At 39.8% G+C, this 15938-nt stretch overlaps 1 non-coding gene across 1 annotated transcript; it reads right to left on the bottom strand.

Annotated features, from left to right (window-relative positions):
* Positions 1-13400: 13400 nt before the first annotated feature.
* Positions 13401-13480, bottom strand: Trnav-uac (transfer RNA valine (anticodon UAC)). The gene has a single exon. It is a non-coding gene; the product is annotated as a tRNA-Val (tRNA).
* Between the last annotated feature and the right edge of the window lie 2458 nt (positions 13481-15938).

Genomic DNA, 15938 nt, shown 5'->3' with positions numbered 1-15938 from the left:
CCATTTCATCCGTCAGTGGATACTTGGGTAGCTTCCACCTCGTGGCTATTATGAGTGATGCTATTATAAACACAGGAATACAAATGTTCAAGTTCCTGCTTTTAGTTCTTTTGAGTGTACACCTAGAAGTAGAATTACTGAATCATATTGTAATTCTGTTTCATTTTCTTTTTTTCTTTTGGGACAGGGTTTCACTGTTTTGCCCAGACTGGTCTGAAACACCTGAACTCAAGTGATCCTCCTACCTCAGCCTTCTAGGATTACAAGCATGTGCTACCACTGGTGTATGCTTTCATCTTTTAATTTGTTTGGTGTTGGAGATTGGACCCACCATCTAGTGAATGCTAAGCAAGCATGCTACCACTGAGCTACAGTCCCAGACCTAATTTTTTGAGAAACTGTTTTAGTCAGTTTTTTTGCTATTGTTACTAAAGGCTGAACCAGAACAATTGTAGAGGAGGAAAGGTTTATTTAGGGGCTCATGGTTCATGGTTTCAGAAGTCTCAATCCATAAAGGCAGGCTCTATTACTCAGGGCTAAAGGTGAGGCAGGACATCATGGCAGAAGAGTATGGCAGAGGGAAACAGCTCACGCGATGATTCGATGATTCAGAGAGAGATTCCACTCTCCAGATGAACAATACGTACACCCTGAAGCTATGCCTGCAATTCCCACCTCCAGCCACACCCTATCACTTTGGTTACCACTCAGTTAATCCCCATCAGGGGATTAATTCACTGATTGGGTTAAGACTGTCAACCCCATCATTTCTTCTCTGAACCTTCTTGCATTATCTCACATGTGAGCTTTTGGGGACACCTCACATCCAAACCATAACACTGCTGTAAGATTTTTCACAGCTGTTGCATCATTTTATATTCCAGACAATGTCCAAGGGTTCCAGTTTCTCTGTATCCTTGCCAACACTTTCTATTTTCTGCTTTTAAAAAAATAACCACTCCAGCCAGGTGCCATGGCACACGCCTGTAATTCCAATGACTTGAAAGGCTGAGGCAGAAGGATTTCAAGTTCAAAGTCAGCCTCAGCAACTAAGCAATTTAAATGTTTCAAAATAAAAAATAAAAAGGACTGGGGATATAACTAACTCAGAGATAAAGTGCCCCTGGTTCTATCCCCAGTAACACACACACACACCCACTTTAGTGGGTAAGAATTGTTATCACATTTTGCTTTTCATTTGCATATCCTTAATGATCAGTTGTGTTGAGCATCTTTTCAAGAGCTCATTGGCCATTCATATGAAGAAATGTTTATTTAGACCTTGTGCTAATTTTTTTTCATTTTCTTTGTTATTTTTGAGTTGGAGTTCTTTAAGTATTTTAGATATTAATCCCTCATCAGATAAATGCTCTGCATATATTCTCTCTCACTCTGTGGGTTGCCGTTCACTCTGTTGATAGTATCCTTTGACACACAAAACGTTTTAGCTTTTCTGAAAAATATTTTTAGTTGTAGATGGACACAATACCTTTATTTTGTTTATTTAGTTTTTTTATGTGGTGCTGGGGATTGAACCCAGTGCCTCACACATGTTAGGCAACACAACCCCAGCCCCACTTTTTAGTTTTGAAAAAATTCAATTTATATACTTTCCTTGTTTTATTTATTTATTTTTGCAATAAATAAGATTGAACCTAGGGCCTCACATGTACTAGCAAGTGCTCCACCACTAAGTTCTACCCCCAACCCTTATTTATTTACTTAGCAATACTGGGGTTGAACCCAAGGGTGTTTTACCGCTCTGCCATATACCCAGCCCTTGTAAAAAAATTTTTTTATTTCAAGATTGGGTCTTACCAAATTTCACAGGCCATCCTTGAACTTATAGTCCTCCTGCTTCAGCCTCCAAGAGTCACTGGGGTTATAGGCATGTGTCACTGGACCAGCTTACCTACTTTTCTTTTGTTGTCTGTATTTTTGGTGTCATATCCAAGAATCTTTGCCAAATACAATATCATGAAGTTTTTCTTGTTTTCATATACGAGCTTTATAGCTTTAGCTCTTACATTTAGGTCTTTGATCCATTTTGTGTTAATTTTTGTATAGAGTAAAGATTCAGTCTCATTCTTTTACATGTGGACACTCAGTTTTTCCAGCTTGACTTGTTGATAAGACTAAACTTTCCTAATGAGTGGTCTTGGCATCCTTATTGAAAATACTTGAGCCACATACGAAAGTTCATTTCTAGGCTCTATATTTTATTCCTTGGCTTACATATCTGCCTTTTAAATTCATTTTTAAATTGACATATAAAAACAGGAACCAGATGAGATGACTCATGCCTGTAATCCCAGTGGCTGGCAGAGGTTGATTGCAAGTTTGAGGTCACCTCAGCAACTTAGCCAACTCAGTGAGACTGTCTCAACATAAAAAGTAAAAAGGTTGGGGACGTAGCTCAGTGGTTGGACACCATGATGTTCTACCAGTACTGCCAATAGTAGTAGTACTACTACTTGTATTAATAGTAATAATAAATGTCTGTCTTTATGCTATTACCACACCATTTTGATTACTGGAGCTTTGTAGTAAGTTTTTTTGTTTGTTTTGAAAAAAATTTTAATGTTTGTAGTAAATTATCTTTCTTTTTAAATGTATTTATTCATTTATTTTTGTGGTACTACAGGGTTGAACCCAGGAGCACTCTACCACTGAGCCACATCCTCAGACTTTTTTTTTTTTTTTTTTTTTTTTTTGCGGTGCTGGGGATCAAACCCAGGGCCTTGTGCTTGCAAGACAAGCACTCTACCAACTGAGCTATCTCCCCAGCCCCCCCCCCCCCAGACATTTTTATTTCTATTTTGAGACAGGGTATTGCTAAGTTGCTGAGGCTGGCCTCAAACTTGTGATCCTCCTGCCTCAGAATCCTGAATCACCAGGATTACAGTAGTTTGACACCACACACAGCTGTTAGTAAATTTTGAAATTAGAAATTGAAACATCTCCAACTTTGTTCTTTTTATTTAAAATTATTTTGACTATTTGGTGTCACTCAAGATTCCATATAAATGTAACTAGACAGAGACAAAGATTGATTTTAAGGAATCTTGTTCACAAGATTATAGAAGCTGGCAAGTCCAAAATCTATAGGATAGGTTGACTTCTGAAGACCTGTGGAAGAGTTGTGTTGCAGTTAGAGTGCAAAGGCCCTCTGCTGACAGAATTCCCTCCTTCTTGGGGGAAGTAGGTCATTTTTCTATTGAGGCCTTCATCTGATTGAATGAGGTCACCCATATTACAGAGGGTAATTTGCTTTACTCAATCTACTGATTTAAAGGTTTATCTCATCTAAAAAACATTTTTACAGGGGCTGGGGTAGAGTACATGCTTAGCATGCACAAGGCCCTGGGTTAAACCCCCAGCACCCCAAAAAATATGTTTGCAGAAACATCTTGAATAACATTTGACCAAATATCTGTATATTGTGGTCTAACCAAGTTGACACATAAAATTGATCATCATAGTAAGTTCTGTTCTATTTCCTTTTAGTTAGATCCATATGACACACTAATCCTTTTCCTAGATTCTCAAGATGATGTATTTATTTGCATCATTACCCCCTTGCCTTACTCTAAATGCAATGGTGGCCACATTGAAGCCATGTGAAATAAGAAGAAAGAAGGCCACACTCTTAACCTGCTATTACATTTAGATGTGATCACATCTTTCAGCTCATGTTTTTCAAAGCCTTTTCAATCTTACCTTGTAGTATTGTTTTCTGGAAGCAGTAGCTTTTCTAATCCTGAAAGACCCATGATCTCTGGACATTCTTTTTTTTTTTTTTTTTTTTTTTTTTTTGTGGTGCTGGGGATCAAACCCAGGGCCTTGTGCTTGTAAGGCAAGCACTTTACCAACTGAGCTATATCCCCAGCCTTCTGAACATTCTTGAAAACCAGCTAATTCTCACCCAAGCATACCTCATTTTATATACTACTTTATGAAGACACCTGTGCTACTTATTAAGTATTGTCTCCAGACCCACTTTTCTATTCTCCCCTATGAGATACTGGAGCTGGGACTCTGCAAATCACATTTGGGCTGTCTGCAAACTCTGTGCTTGGCTATGCCAATAAAGGCCGCTAGAGGGAGGTAGCCCAGAGGAAGAAGAAGGGGCTTGCTCCTTCAGTTTGTTTCCTGTTCTTGTGAAGACCACTCTGGTGACACTCCTTCACCCTGGTGGCAGCAGGCCCTTCCTGTAATAACAGGTGAAGCCACCTTTTAAGTTTTTTTCTAGCGATTGCAGAATCAGCTCTGGAACACCCCGCTCAGAAACACCAGCATGAACTGGGTAGTGTCTGGTTCTTCCAAGCTGAGATCCCAGATGCCAGCAGGAGACTTTGAGGTTTGAGTGTCAGCTCTGCAGAGTCCCTCTAGGTTTCCCAGTTTTAGTAATTTCAAAACCTTCCCTTGGTTCTCCTCGCCCTAGCAGTTACAGTTCCTGTTGTCTGTTGCTGCGCCCATGATATTCAGATTTTTTTTTTTTTTTAACAATTAATGACTTTATATTTAGTTAACTATTCTTCCCCTACCCTTACTGCCCCCAACCTCTGGTACTGGGGATTTAACCCAGGGACTCTCTACCACTGAGTCACATCCCCAGCCCCTTTTATTTTGAGACAGACCTTGCTAAATTGCTGATGCTGACCCCAACTTGCAACCCTCCTGCCTCAGCCTCCCGAGTTGCTAGGATTACAGATTTGGGTCACCACACCCAGCATAGTTAACCATTCTTTATATTAAATTCTCTTTGTCAATAATTGGTGTGGTTTCTGTTGCACTGACTAGATCATGATTGATACAGAAATTAGTACTAGGATTGGTCTCAGGAAATAAATCCCAAAAGATGAGATTAGAAAACTGTCTTGGTTGGGTCACCAGATTTGAATGTGCTGAGCTCTTTGTCAATGAAAAATGTGATTCTATCAATTTGTGTCATGCTATGGCATTACAATTAATCAAATTAACACCTGTGATTATTTGTAATGAAGTGCCAATCAAAGCAAGTGCCTTGGGGACCCAAGTAGTTATATTTGACTATTATGGCAGTGATAATGACTATAAAGACTATGGTACGGGCCAGATTCTTCTGACTATGTCAGGTTTCTTTCAAAAAGAAAATGACAAACCTAGGTCTTTAAACTCTAAACTCGTCATGGTCAGAGAACTGTAGTGCTTCTATGTATTAGGAGTTCAGGGACACCTAGATGGTGGAAGCAGGGTACAAGAAAAATGCTGAGGAAGGACAAGAAAGGAGATGAGTCATCATGGCCCTGTTTACAGTCAGACCCATCACCATGACAACTCCTACCACTGAGGACTAATTGCCCATGATAACTCCCAACACAGGTTTGGCATTCCAAAGTAACCATTGGGGGAAAATTGGGAAGTATTCTAATCAGGTATCATAAGGTAACCAATGGGAGCAAATGGGGTAAGGGCTTCAATGAGTCCTCATAGGGAAGAGAACATCTCACAGTTCAGCATATAAGGTACCAATTTTCAGACTTCAGGGCCTTGAGTCTCTCTCTTGCTCCGCCCACTCTGCTCTACCTTGCGGGGTGCTACGTTCACCTTCAATAAATTTGTTCTTTGCCTGTTACTTCTGTGTGCCTTGCTCAGTTCTTTGCTCTGTACACCAAGGACCTAACCCCAGCTGGATACCCCAAAAATAATGGTGAGTCAGCCAGGAGGTAAGCCCCTCTTCAGGCACCCCCACATTGCAACCACCTAAGTCGACTTCTCTGTTCTATCAGGCTCTCGGATACTACTATATGTAGTCTGAGGAGCAGCTGATGGTCTCTCGGGGCTTCGAAGGGTGGAGACCCAAGACTTTACTGAACTCTAGGCACTGCTCAGCCTCCCCACCGGGGCCTCGACCTGACTTGTTGGGATTTTCAGTTTCATTCTTTGCGTTTTTTAACCTCCTGATAGCCTCTGTGCTCTTCTTCCACTTCTCAACCACTTCACTTGCTCATAATGTCAAGTCAGGACTCTTGGTTCTTTGCCACACTCTCAGTAGGCACAGTTTGGGCAGGTAAGTGCCACTAGGGAACCCCCCACTTGAAGACTCCTGTGACAGGATAATCTGGTAGTGAGCTGCAGTTAGACTTAGTCTGTGTCGGACACAAGACAAAGCTCACCAATGCAGGCACATTACGCAATCATCCAGTTACCCCAATCCTGTGGCTTCTCCTGAAGGAAATTAGCTGAATCAGAGTTCAACATGGTGCTGGCTGTCTCTGTTCCCACTCTATTTCCAGCCTTCTTCCACCTCCTGTGGGCTTTTATTCCTTTTCTGTCAATTAATCCTTCTTGCTTGTGGGTGTCACCTTCTCCAAAAATCTATGGCTCTTTTTTTGAAAGGTTTATCCAAAATTCTTCCCTATGAAGGATGGGACCTATTGGCTGTGGTCATCACCCATATCATTTATCATCAACCAAGAGACAATAGGCCAAGATTAAATTGGTATTTTCTTTTTCTGGGTTTAGGATAGGGACAACTGGGATGCCATTGAGTGGCCCTTCACAAATAGGGTTTCATTTTGGCCTTTGAGTAAGAAGACTAAATACCACCGGGAAAGAAAGAATAATTACCAAGATGCTAGGAGCAGAGGAAAACATCCAGGAGTTACACAGCCCCTGGAAAAGAGCCAAACCAAAAAAAAAAGAGAGAGACTATATTCCTATATTCCAAAGGGAATGAGGCAAATTGTGTCCCCAAACTGGTAGACAGGTGGCTCATGGTTCTGGTCATAGGAACTCAAAGGAAGTGATATGCGCCCACCACAGGGGTCAGAGACATTCATCTACAAAGGTTATTGCAGGGTTTCTATGCCGATGCCTGGGAAATACACAGTCCCCAGGTCCCCAATTCCTCAGAGTGATGCCTCAGGCAGAATTCAGGGCCCTAATTATAGGATCTAAACTGTAACTTCCAGAATAGCCGACAGGGGCGGGACTACCTCCATTCTGTAAGACTCTCCACTTGGATATATTCTCCATCACTGGAAACACTTCCATCCTACAACTGGAGGGGAAAAAGGACTTTTTATTGTAATAATACTTGCTCCAATATGAGATAGGGGATTCAAATTGATGGTTTCTGAATGGAAGTCAAAATTACAATACCATTCTGTAACTAGACATCTTCTGCAGAAGAGAAAGCAAGTGATCAGAAGTCCCTTACACCCAAACCTCCATGGCGCTATACAAAACCCACTCCTATGCAATGACAAGATCCCACAAGGGGCTCCTAAGGCAACTGGCCCAAATCACCACATCCTGGATGACCCATTAGTAAATAACCCTCCTGTTTCTCAGGGGAACAACTCTGACAGCCTCCTTTAGCTCTTTGGGTCAGGATGCCCTAGTTAATGCTCCTTGCCTCTCACACTCAAAATGGCCACTTTCCTTACTCCTTAGCTTTCTGCCAGGATCTGTCTTTCCAAGGTTTGCATCTGGAATGTAAGCTGCACAGGCAATTGCCCAAAACCAGTTTAGGAGTGTCACTTTTAAATTCAAATTGCCATGAGATATAAATGGCTATTTTTCTCTGTCCTTGTACTCTGAAATTCTGCTCTCTCAATAAAATCCTCCCTAAATGCTAAAGCACAGGGAGAGATCATGGAAAGAGCCTGTGTGTATAAGTCTTCCTTTTCCTTGAGAACTTTTTCCTGAGGAACTCATGGGCTCCCATATTCTTTAAATATCTGGACTGACTCTAATCTGATCCAAAAGTGCACCTTGGTCTGATATAGACATTCCATGTGATCCTTTACAAGAGTAATTACAGCTGCATCCTTTTTTTTCAAAACCTCTTATCTTTTTCTGAACTCATGTTTTTTTGTGTAAATTGACTTTTCATCTTGCATACCTAAATTAATATATTTTGTTCTGCTCAGTCATGTTTTGTCTGACTGGAGGTTTTTTTTTTCCCCTCTGTTTTTCCTTTTGTCTTTGTTCAGAGGTCAGTAATCAAGGGTTAACTCTCAAATGCACTAGAAAAGGAAAGAGATGCTCCCCTTTGGAGAGTCCTAAGTAGGCAGATTAACAGTGGTGATGGTGGAAGTAAATCTGCTCCCATGGAGGATGAATGGCCACCTGAACCTTTGATTTCAACATCCACCATGGTTGACAGACTCTACTCCTGACGTTCCCCAAAGCACAGGCCCTATTTCTGAGTCATACTGTAAAAATCTGTGACAGGCTCTATTTTATTTTCTAAAGGGTTAAATCTGATAGTAGTTCTTTTGTCTCCTACCTGTAGGAATTTAATACCTGGTAAAAAGCTATAATATCCCTGTTTCTTGTCTGCTTTGTGTATATTTGTCACATCTGTGTATTGTATGTTGTGTCTACATGTGTGCTTGTGTTTATATATCATTTACATGATACCAAAATTAGCATAAAAATAAATGAGCACTCATACATTTTTTTAAAAAGGAATGAATGCAAATGCCTTTTGGTTCACAAGTCTTAAACTGGTTAAATAAGAGTAAAGATGTCTTTAAATTAACCCACAGTTTTTCTAGGAGGTCAGCTAATTGAGAGAGCATTGGTTTCTATAAAGTGTTTCAAGTGTAATGTTTATTGCATCTAGGATTTTTCTTTCTTTTTAAAAAAAATTTTTTGATTCATTGTACACTAGTGGGGTACAACTTTCATTTCTCTGGTTGTACACTGTTTGCGTAATCATACATGTACATAGGGTAATGATGTTTGTCTCATTCCATTATCTTTCCTTCCTCCTGCACCCTCCCCACCCCTCATTTCCCTCTATATAATCCATCCTTCCTCCATTCTTCCCTTACCTCCCACCCCCATTATGTATCATCATCAACTTATCAGAGAAATCACTTGGCCTTTGGTTTTAGGGGATTGGCTTATTTCACTTAGCATGATATTCTCCAACTCCATCCATTTACCTGTAAATGCCATAATTTTATTCTTCTTTATGACTGAATAATATTCCATTGTATATATATGCCACAGCTTCCTTATCTATTCATCTATTGAAGGGCATCTAGGTTGGTTCCACAATCTAGCTATTGTGAATTGAGCTACTATAAACAATGATGTGGTTACGTTACTGCAGTATGCTGATTTTAAGTCCTTTGGGTATAGGCCAAGGAGTGGGATAGCTGGGTCAAATGGTGGGTCCATTCCAAGTTTTCTAAGGAATGTCCATGCTGCTTTCCAGAGTGGCTGTGCCAATTTACAACCCCACCAGCAATGTATGAGTGTACTTTTTTCCCCACATCCTCGCCAACACCTATCGTTGCTTGTATTCTTTTTTTTTAATTTATTTTTGTTTATTTTTATATATTTATTATTATTGTAAACAAATGGGATACATGTTGATTCTCTGTTTGTACATGGAGTAAAGGCATACTATTTGTGTAATCATACATTTACATAGGGTAATGTTGTTTGATTCTGCTTTTATTCTTGATAATAGCCATTCTAATTGGGGTAAGATGAAATCTTAGGGTAGTTTTGATATGCATTTCTGTTATTACTAGAGATGTTGAGATTTTTTCATATATCTGTTGGTTGCTTTTAGATATTCTTAGAATTTTTTCTTCAGCAAAAAAAGATGACTTAAAATGTTAACTAGGCTTGATTTTCATGGGTAACGTAAGTTAAAAATAGGTAAATTGGACAACATAATTTGGATTAATCTTCATAAATATGTTTGCTAGAAGAGACATTTGATAAATTTGCAAAGTGAAAAATATTAAAACATCAACTTCTTAAATTCTATAAGACAACATACATTTGGGTCTATTAAGTGTGCTTTTATAAACTGTTGGTAAATAACAATTTAAGATTGCTTTGTTTTGGGGTCTGCAAAAGCAAGCTTACTAAGAGTTAAAATTCTACCAGGTGTAATTCTGTATGCAAAGAGTAAAAAAGTTTCAGTTATGCTTTGATTAATGTACTATACATAAATATTTCATCTTACTAAAAGGGAATAATTTGTCTAAATTCAGAAATTTCATAAGGATTGTTTCATAATGTGAATCTTTTTTTTTTTTTTTTTTTTTTTTTGGTATCAGGGATTGAACTCAGGGGCACTTGACCACTGAGATGCATCCTCAGCCCTATTTTTGTATTTTATTTAGAGACAGGGTCTCACTGAATTGTTTATCACCTCACTATTGCTGAGGCTAGCTTTGAAGTCATGATCCTCCTGTCTTGGACTCTTGAGCCACTGGAATTACAGGTGTGTGCCACCATGCCCAACTCATAATGTAAATTTAAGAAAGAATCAGCGACTTGGACAAAGGAAATATAAGAATGTTAAGCTTGTAAGATGGAAGCTATGCAGGTTTAATACAGGCGAGGTAACCAATAAGTACTCTCTTTTATACATTGCCTCTGACATAAAAGGGCCACACTGCCATTTGAAATTTTGGCTTACATCTGTTTGCTTTGACTAAGTCTATTTCTAATCATTAACATTGTTTCCTGAATTTAAGAGATTTAATATTATCCTTTGATTTTTGTCAGTGTTATTAACCTGTGCAGACCTATGATTATAGTTATCCTACACTATGGATTCTAAATTTTTCTTTAAAAGTTAAACTTTGGGGCTGGGGAGATAGCTCAGTTGGTAGAGTGCTTGCCTGGCAAGCACAAGGCTCTGGGTTCAATCCCCAGCACCACAAAAAAAAAGTTAAACTTTGTTAATATAAGGACATCTATATAAATGTGACACTTGTTACTGACTTCTTTGTGTATTAGATGTATTTATGTCCTCCAAGTATACAAGTCCTTTAAAATGTAAAGCTTAGGAGAACACTTTGTTAAGCTGGTCTTCTCCAAACTAAAGTTTCTGTAACAACAATTTTTTTCAGACATATAAAAATAACAAAGTTAGCTGGGTACAGTGGTGCACCCCTGTAATCCCAGCAGCTTGGAGACTAAGGAAGGAGGATCCTGAGTTCAAAGCCAGCCTCAGCAACTTAGTGAGGCCTAAGTAACTCAGCAAGACCTTGTTTCTAAATAAAATATAAAAAAGGACTGGGAATGTTGCTCAGTGGTTAAGCACCCCTGGGGTTCAATCCTCAGTACCAAAAAAAAAAAAAAAAAAAAAATCAAATTTAGTTAGAAACTTACTTATGTTATTTTAATGTTTTGTAACTGGATAAAAATAACATCATCAGCAGGAGCAATGGCACATGCCTGTAATCCCAGCAGCTCAGGAGGCTGAGGCAGGAAAACCACGTTTAAAGTCAGCCTCAGCAACTTGGTGAGGCCCTAAGCAACTTGGTGAGACCCTAAGCAACTTGGTGAGACCCTAAACAACTTAGTAAAAGCCTGTCTTGAAATAAAAGTGCTAGGGATGTAGCTCAGTTGGTGGGGTTCCTGTCTCGCATGCACAAGGCCCTAGGTTCAATCCCCAGCACCATTAATAAATAAACAAGTAAATAAAAGATAAAAAGGTCTGGGGATATGGCTCAGGGTAAAATGTCCTTGGGCTCAATTCCTAGTATCAAAAAAAAAAAAAAAAAAAAAAGCAATGAGGTTTTTTTGGTTTGGTTTTGGTACTGGGGACTAACCCCACGGTCACTTAACCACTGAGCAACATCCCCATTCCTTTTTTATTCTTTATTTTGAGGCAGTGACTCATTAAGTTGCTGAGAGCCTCACTAAGTTGCAGAGGCTAGCCTCAAACTTTGGATGCTCCTATCTCAGCCTCCTGAGCCACTGGGGTTATAGGCATGAGCCACCACACTGGCTCAATTGCTCTTTTAATGTAATTTAAGATTACCCTTGGGGGCTCAGTTGGTAGAGTGCTTGCCAGTATGCATTAAGGCCCTGAGTTCAATCCCCAGCACTACCAGAAAAAAGGGGGAAAAAAAAAGATGCACCCTTGTATCAGCCCTACCAAAAGTAAAGCTGGAGGTTGTAAAGAAAAGGTTATTAGACAGGAGTGCTTGATAAGTATCACAAAAAGACTGTCAGAGTCACAAGTTTGTTTGTTTGTTTGTTTTGTCCATTTGAGACCTACAAATCTTCTTAATCTCCTACATAGTTGGGCTCGATCTGTGTTTCTGTGTTTTGCTGGTATGATTATGTAGCCTCTATATTTATCACTCAGATTGATCTAAAAGATGCAATGTGGCACATAAAAGCCCTAACTAACTACCAAGAGAGCCCTAAATGACATAGTTTAAGGGATTCCTCTATTAACACAGAGGTAATGCCAATGAGAAAGCTAGTTTACAAAAATAAGATGGCATTAGCTATTTTAATTACAGCTCAAGGAGATACTTGTGACATTTTAAAACTAAATGTTGTTACATGTTTCTAACAACTCTGCTGATGTGTGTCATGGCCTCACTCACAAACCAATACCACATTGGACTCACCTTAAACTTTAATGAGTGGCTGTCTTGATGGTTTTCAGAGACTGACCGATAATATTGCTTTTGTGCTAATTGTTTGCAAGGAAAGGATGTTTGCTGTCTTGTTTGTTGTTGTCCTACCATGATCTCTGCTTTGTGTGCACCTCACCCAGCTGCCCACCTGCTGCCTCCATGGACCTCTGTATTCTCCTGATGCTGAATGCCCTTAACTGTCCATGTCTCACCTGATAGAGAATCATAAAAAAATCTGGGTCATCAAAATCCACTTGGTACCAAGGCCAGTCTACAAACCAATCCCACAAATGGACCCCAACACCCCGCTGTTTGATCTTTACCAGATAGGGCAACATTTCCGTGAAATCCCAAATAGGCAGGGACAACAGTCCATTGCCAGCCTAAAGCAGCTATAAGAAGATGAGATCTCTAGCCCCTCAGCCACCCAAAAAGAATTGGGGGATCACGTCTCTTAGGGGGAAATGTTAGGTAGGAGCTCAGGGTCAAGATGGTGGAAGCAAGGTATAAGAAAAATGCAACTGAAGGACAAGACAGGGAGATGAGTCATCATGTCCCTATTTACAGTATGTCCCATCACCATGACAACTCCCACCACTGAGGACTAATTGCCCATGATAACTCCCACCACAGGTTTGGTATTCTAAAGTAACCATTGGGGGAAAATTGGGCAGTATTCTACTCAGGTTTCATAAGGCAACCAATGGGAGCAAATGGGGTAAGGACTTCAATCAGGAAGAGAAGGGCCCACAGATCAGTGCGCAAGCGCTAAACTTCCAAACAATGGGGCCTTGAGCCTCTCTCTCCTAGTTGGCTACTCTGCTCTACCTTGTGGAGTGCTACTTTCACCTTCACCTTCAATAAATTTGTTCTTTGCCTGTTACTTCTGTGTGTCTTGCTCAACTCTTTGTTCGGGACACCAAGGACCTGGACCCCAACTGGACATCTCAACAATAACACATGCTATGTCATTAGAGAATCTTTTTTGTTTTTTTCTGGGCGGGTGCTGGGGATTGAACCCAGGGCCTTGTGCTTGTAAGGCAAGCACTCTACCGACTGAGCTATAACCCCAGCCCAAAATAATCTTTTATTGCTTGTAACCAACATTTATTTGCTGTGAACAAAACACAAAATTGTGTATGTTGAAGAATTATATCAGTGGAATTCATAGCTTAAGTTTTTCCTGTGAATGAGAAGGAATAGATCCTGAAACTTGGAATGGGAACATCTGATTTGACTTGGACAAAACTGAAAACCTTCAATTCCATTTTTCTCTGAGCTTCCCTTGCCAAGGAAGCATCTTGTCTGCTTGTGTCTTAGAGACCAGCCTGCCTTTGCTTGAAAACTGTAATATCCTTTCTGGGGCCGAAGACATGCCTTGCAAAGATCCCCTCACGGTCTAGCTGGGTCACCCTTTGTTGCCATCGACCCACAGCTAAGGTCAAATATCAATATTCTCCAAGGTGACAAATACAAAATCTGACTCATGAGAAAGTAACTTATACACTAGAATAATTGCAAGTTTTCACTGACACATAGTGACTTCATAGCCATTTTAATATTGCAGCGCATAGCATTATGTACTTGTTTGTAGTGATGTTGGTGTAAACAAAGCTATTGCATTTCCAATTTTATAGAAGTATAGTACAAGCCTGCCATGGTAGCTCATGCCTGTAATCCCAGTAACTCAGGAGGCTGAGGCAGGAGAATTGCAAGTTCAAAGCCAGTCTCAGCAATTTAGTGAGACCCTGTCTCAAAAACTAAGAAGGGATAGGGATGTGGCTCAGTGGTTAAGCCAGGTTTCAAGGACTTCCAGGACAGGATAATAGTCTTGTTTGAGGGTAACATTTCAGGCATTGCAACACTGAAACTTTTTTGGCAAGGTGGGAACCCCAGGACTTTGAAGTTCATCACTAAGCACAAACTGCCGGTGTACTTCAGGAGCAACAGGAAGTCACGGAAGACCCAGCTCCTCTTCCAAGATGCCCTCGTGAATTGCTATGCCAGTGAAATGAAGAAATAATGTTGGCAGTGCTGAGAATGAAGCCCAGGACCTTGGGACTGGGGATATAACTCAGTGGTAGAGCTCTTATGAGTCGCTCTGTGTTCCATCCCCAGTAACTGCAAAATAAACAAACAAACAGCAATAACAACAACAACAAAAACCCTAGGGCCTTGCACATGCTAGGCAGGTGCTCTACCACGGAGCTACACTCCCAGCAAAGTACTGTTTGGAGAATAAAATACCTTTGTAGATTCTTCTCATTGTTGATATGCTCCCGCACATCCTCCTTTTACTAGTGATCTTCATCCCAGTATCAAAATGGTGCTTCCTATAAACAATACCGCTCTGATTCAACAATTGGGTCAAGGCGTTATAGCAGCTTTTAAGGTCAATTACCCAAAGAGGACCTTTGCCCAGGCTATTGCTACAACTGAAGAAGGCACTGAACAGACACTGATGTAATTCTGGAAGGATTACAACATCTATGACTGAATCAAAAAAGTTTCTTAGGCTTGGGATGATGTTACCAAGGACTGGCATCTGGAAGAAGACACTCAAGACTCATCTGTGACTTCAAAGGATTTGCCAAGAATGAGGAGGTTGCAAAAATCAACAAGGTTGTGGTTGAGATGGCAAATAACTTTAACTTAGGTGTCAATGAACATGACATTGAGGATATCCCAGAGGTTTTTTTTTTTTTTTTTTTTGTACTGGGGATTGAACCTAGGGGTGCTTAATCATACCACAGAGCCACATCCCCAGCTCTTTTTTTATATTTTATTTCAAGACAGGGTCTTGTTGAGTTGCTTAGGTCCCGAGGCTGGCTTATGAACTTGCAATCCTCCTGCCTCAGCCTCAGAGCTGCTGGGATTACAGGTGTGCACCGTTGTGCCAGCAGAGAGGTATTTTTTGAGGAATTGATTAATGAAGCATTGTTGCAACTGCACATTTAGTACAGTTGAAGAAGAGTCAAGAGAAAAGAAAACTGCAGGAGATGATAAAGATGAAGAACTGGGGCTGGAGACGTAGCTCAGTGGAAGAACTTGTGTAGCATAGCGTGTGTAAAACCCTGAGATTGATTCCCAGTCACTGCAAAAAACAAACACCCAACATAACATAACTATTTAAGGAGACCCCCCCAAAAGAATTCACAGTGAAGGATTTAGTAGAGGTGTTTTAAATATATATATGTGTATATATATACATATATATATGTGTGTGTGTGTATATGTACATATATAAAAAATATATAAATATTATATATAAAATATATATAAATATTATATATAATATATAAATATTATATATTATAATATATAAAAATATATCTATATATTATATATAATATATGTATATATATTATATATGTATATGTATATATATGTGTGTGTATATATATATATTTTTTGGTTCTAGGCATCAAACCCAGGACCTGAAGTGTGCTAGGAAAATGCTCTACCACCGACCTATACTCCCATTCCCCTCATGGAAGCTTTAGGAGACTTCATCAAGCTCCTTAAAAAGTTCAA

The sequence above is a fragment of the Sciurus carolinensis genome, chromosome 1, assembly GCF_902686445.1.
Source record: "Sciurus carolinensis chromosome 1, mSciCar1.2, whole genome shotgun sequence".
NCBI classification, from domain to species: Eukaryota; Metazoa; Chordata; class Mammalia; order Rodentia; family Sciuridae; genus Sciurus; species Sciurus carolinensis.
Note: the sequence above shows the minus strand (reverse complement) of the source record. Positions and strands in the feature narration are given on the sequence as shown.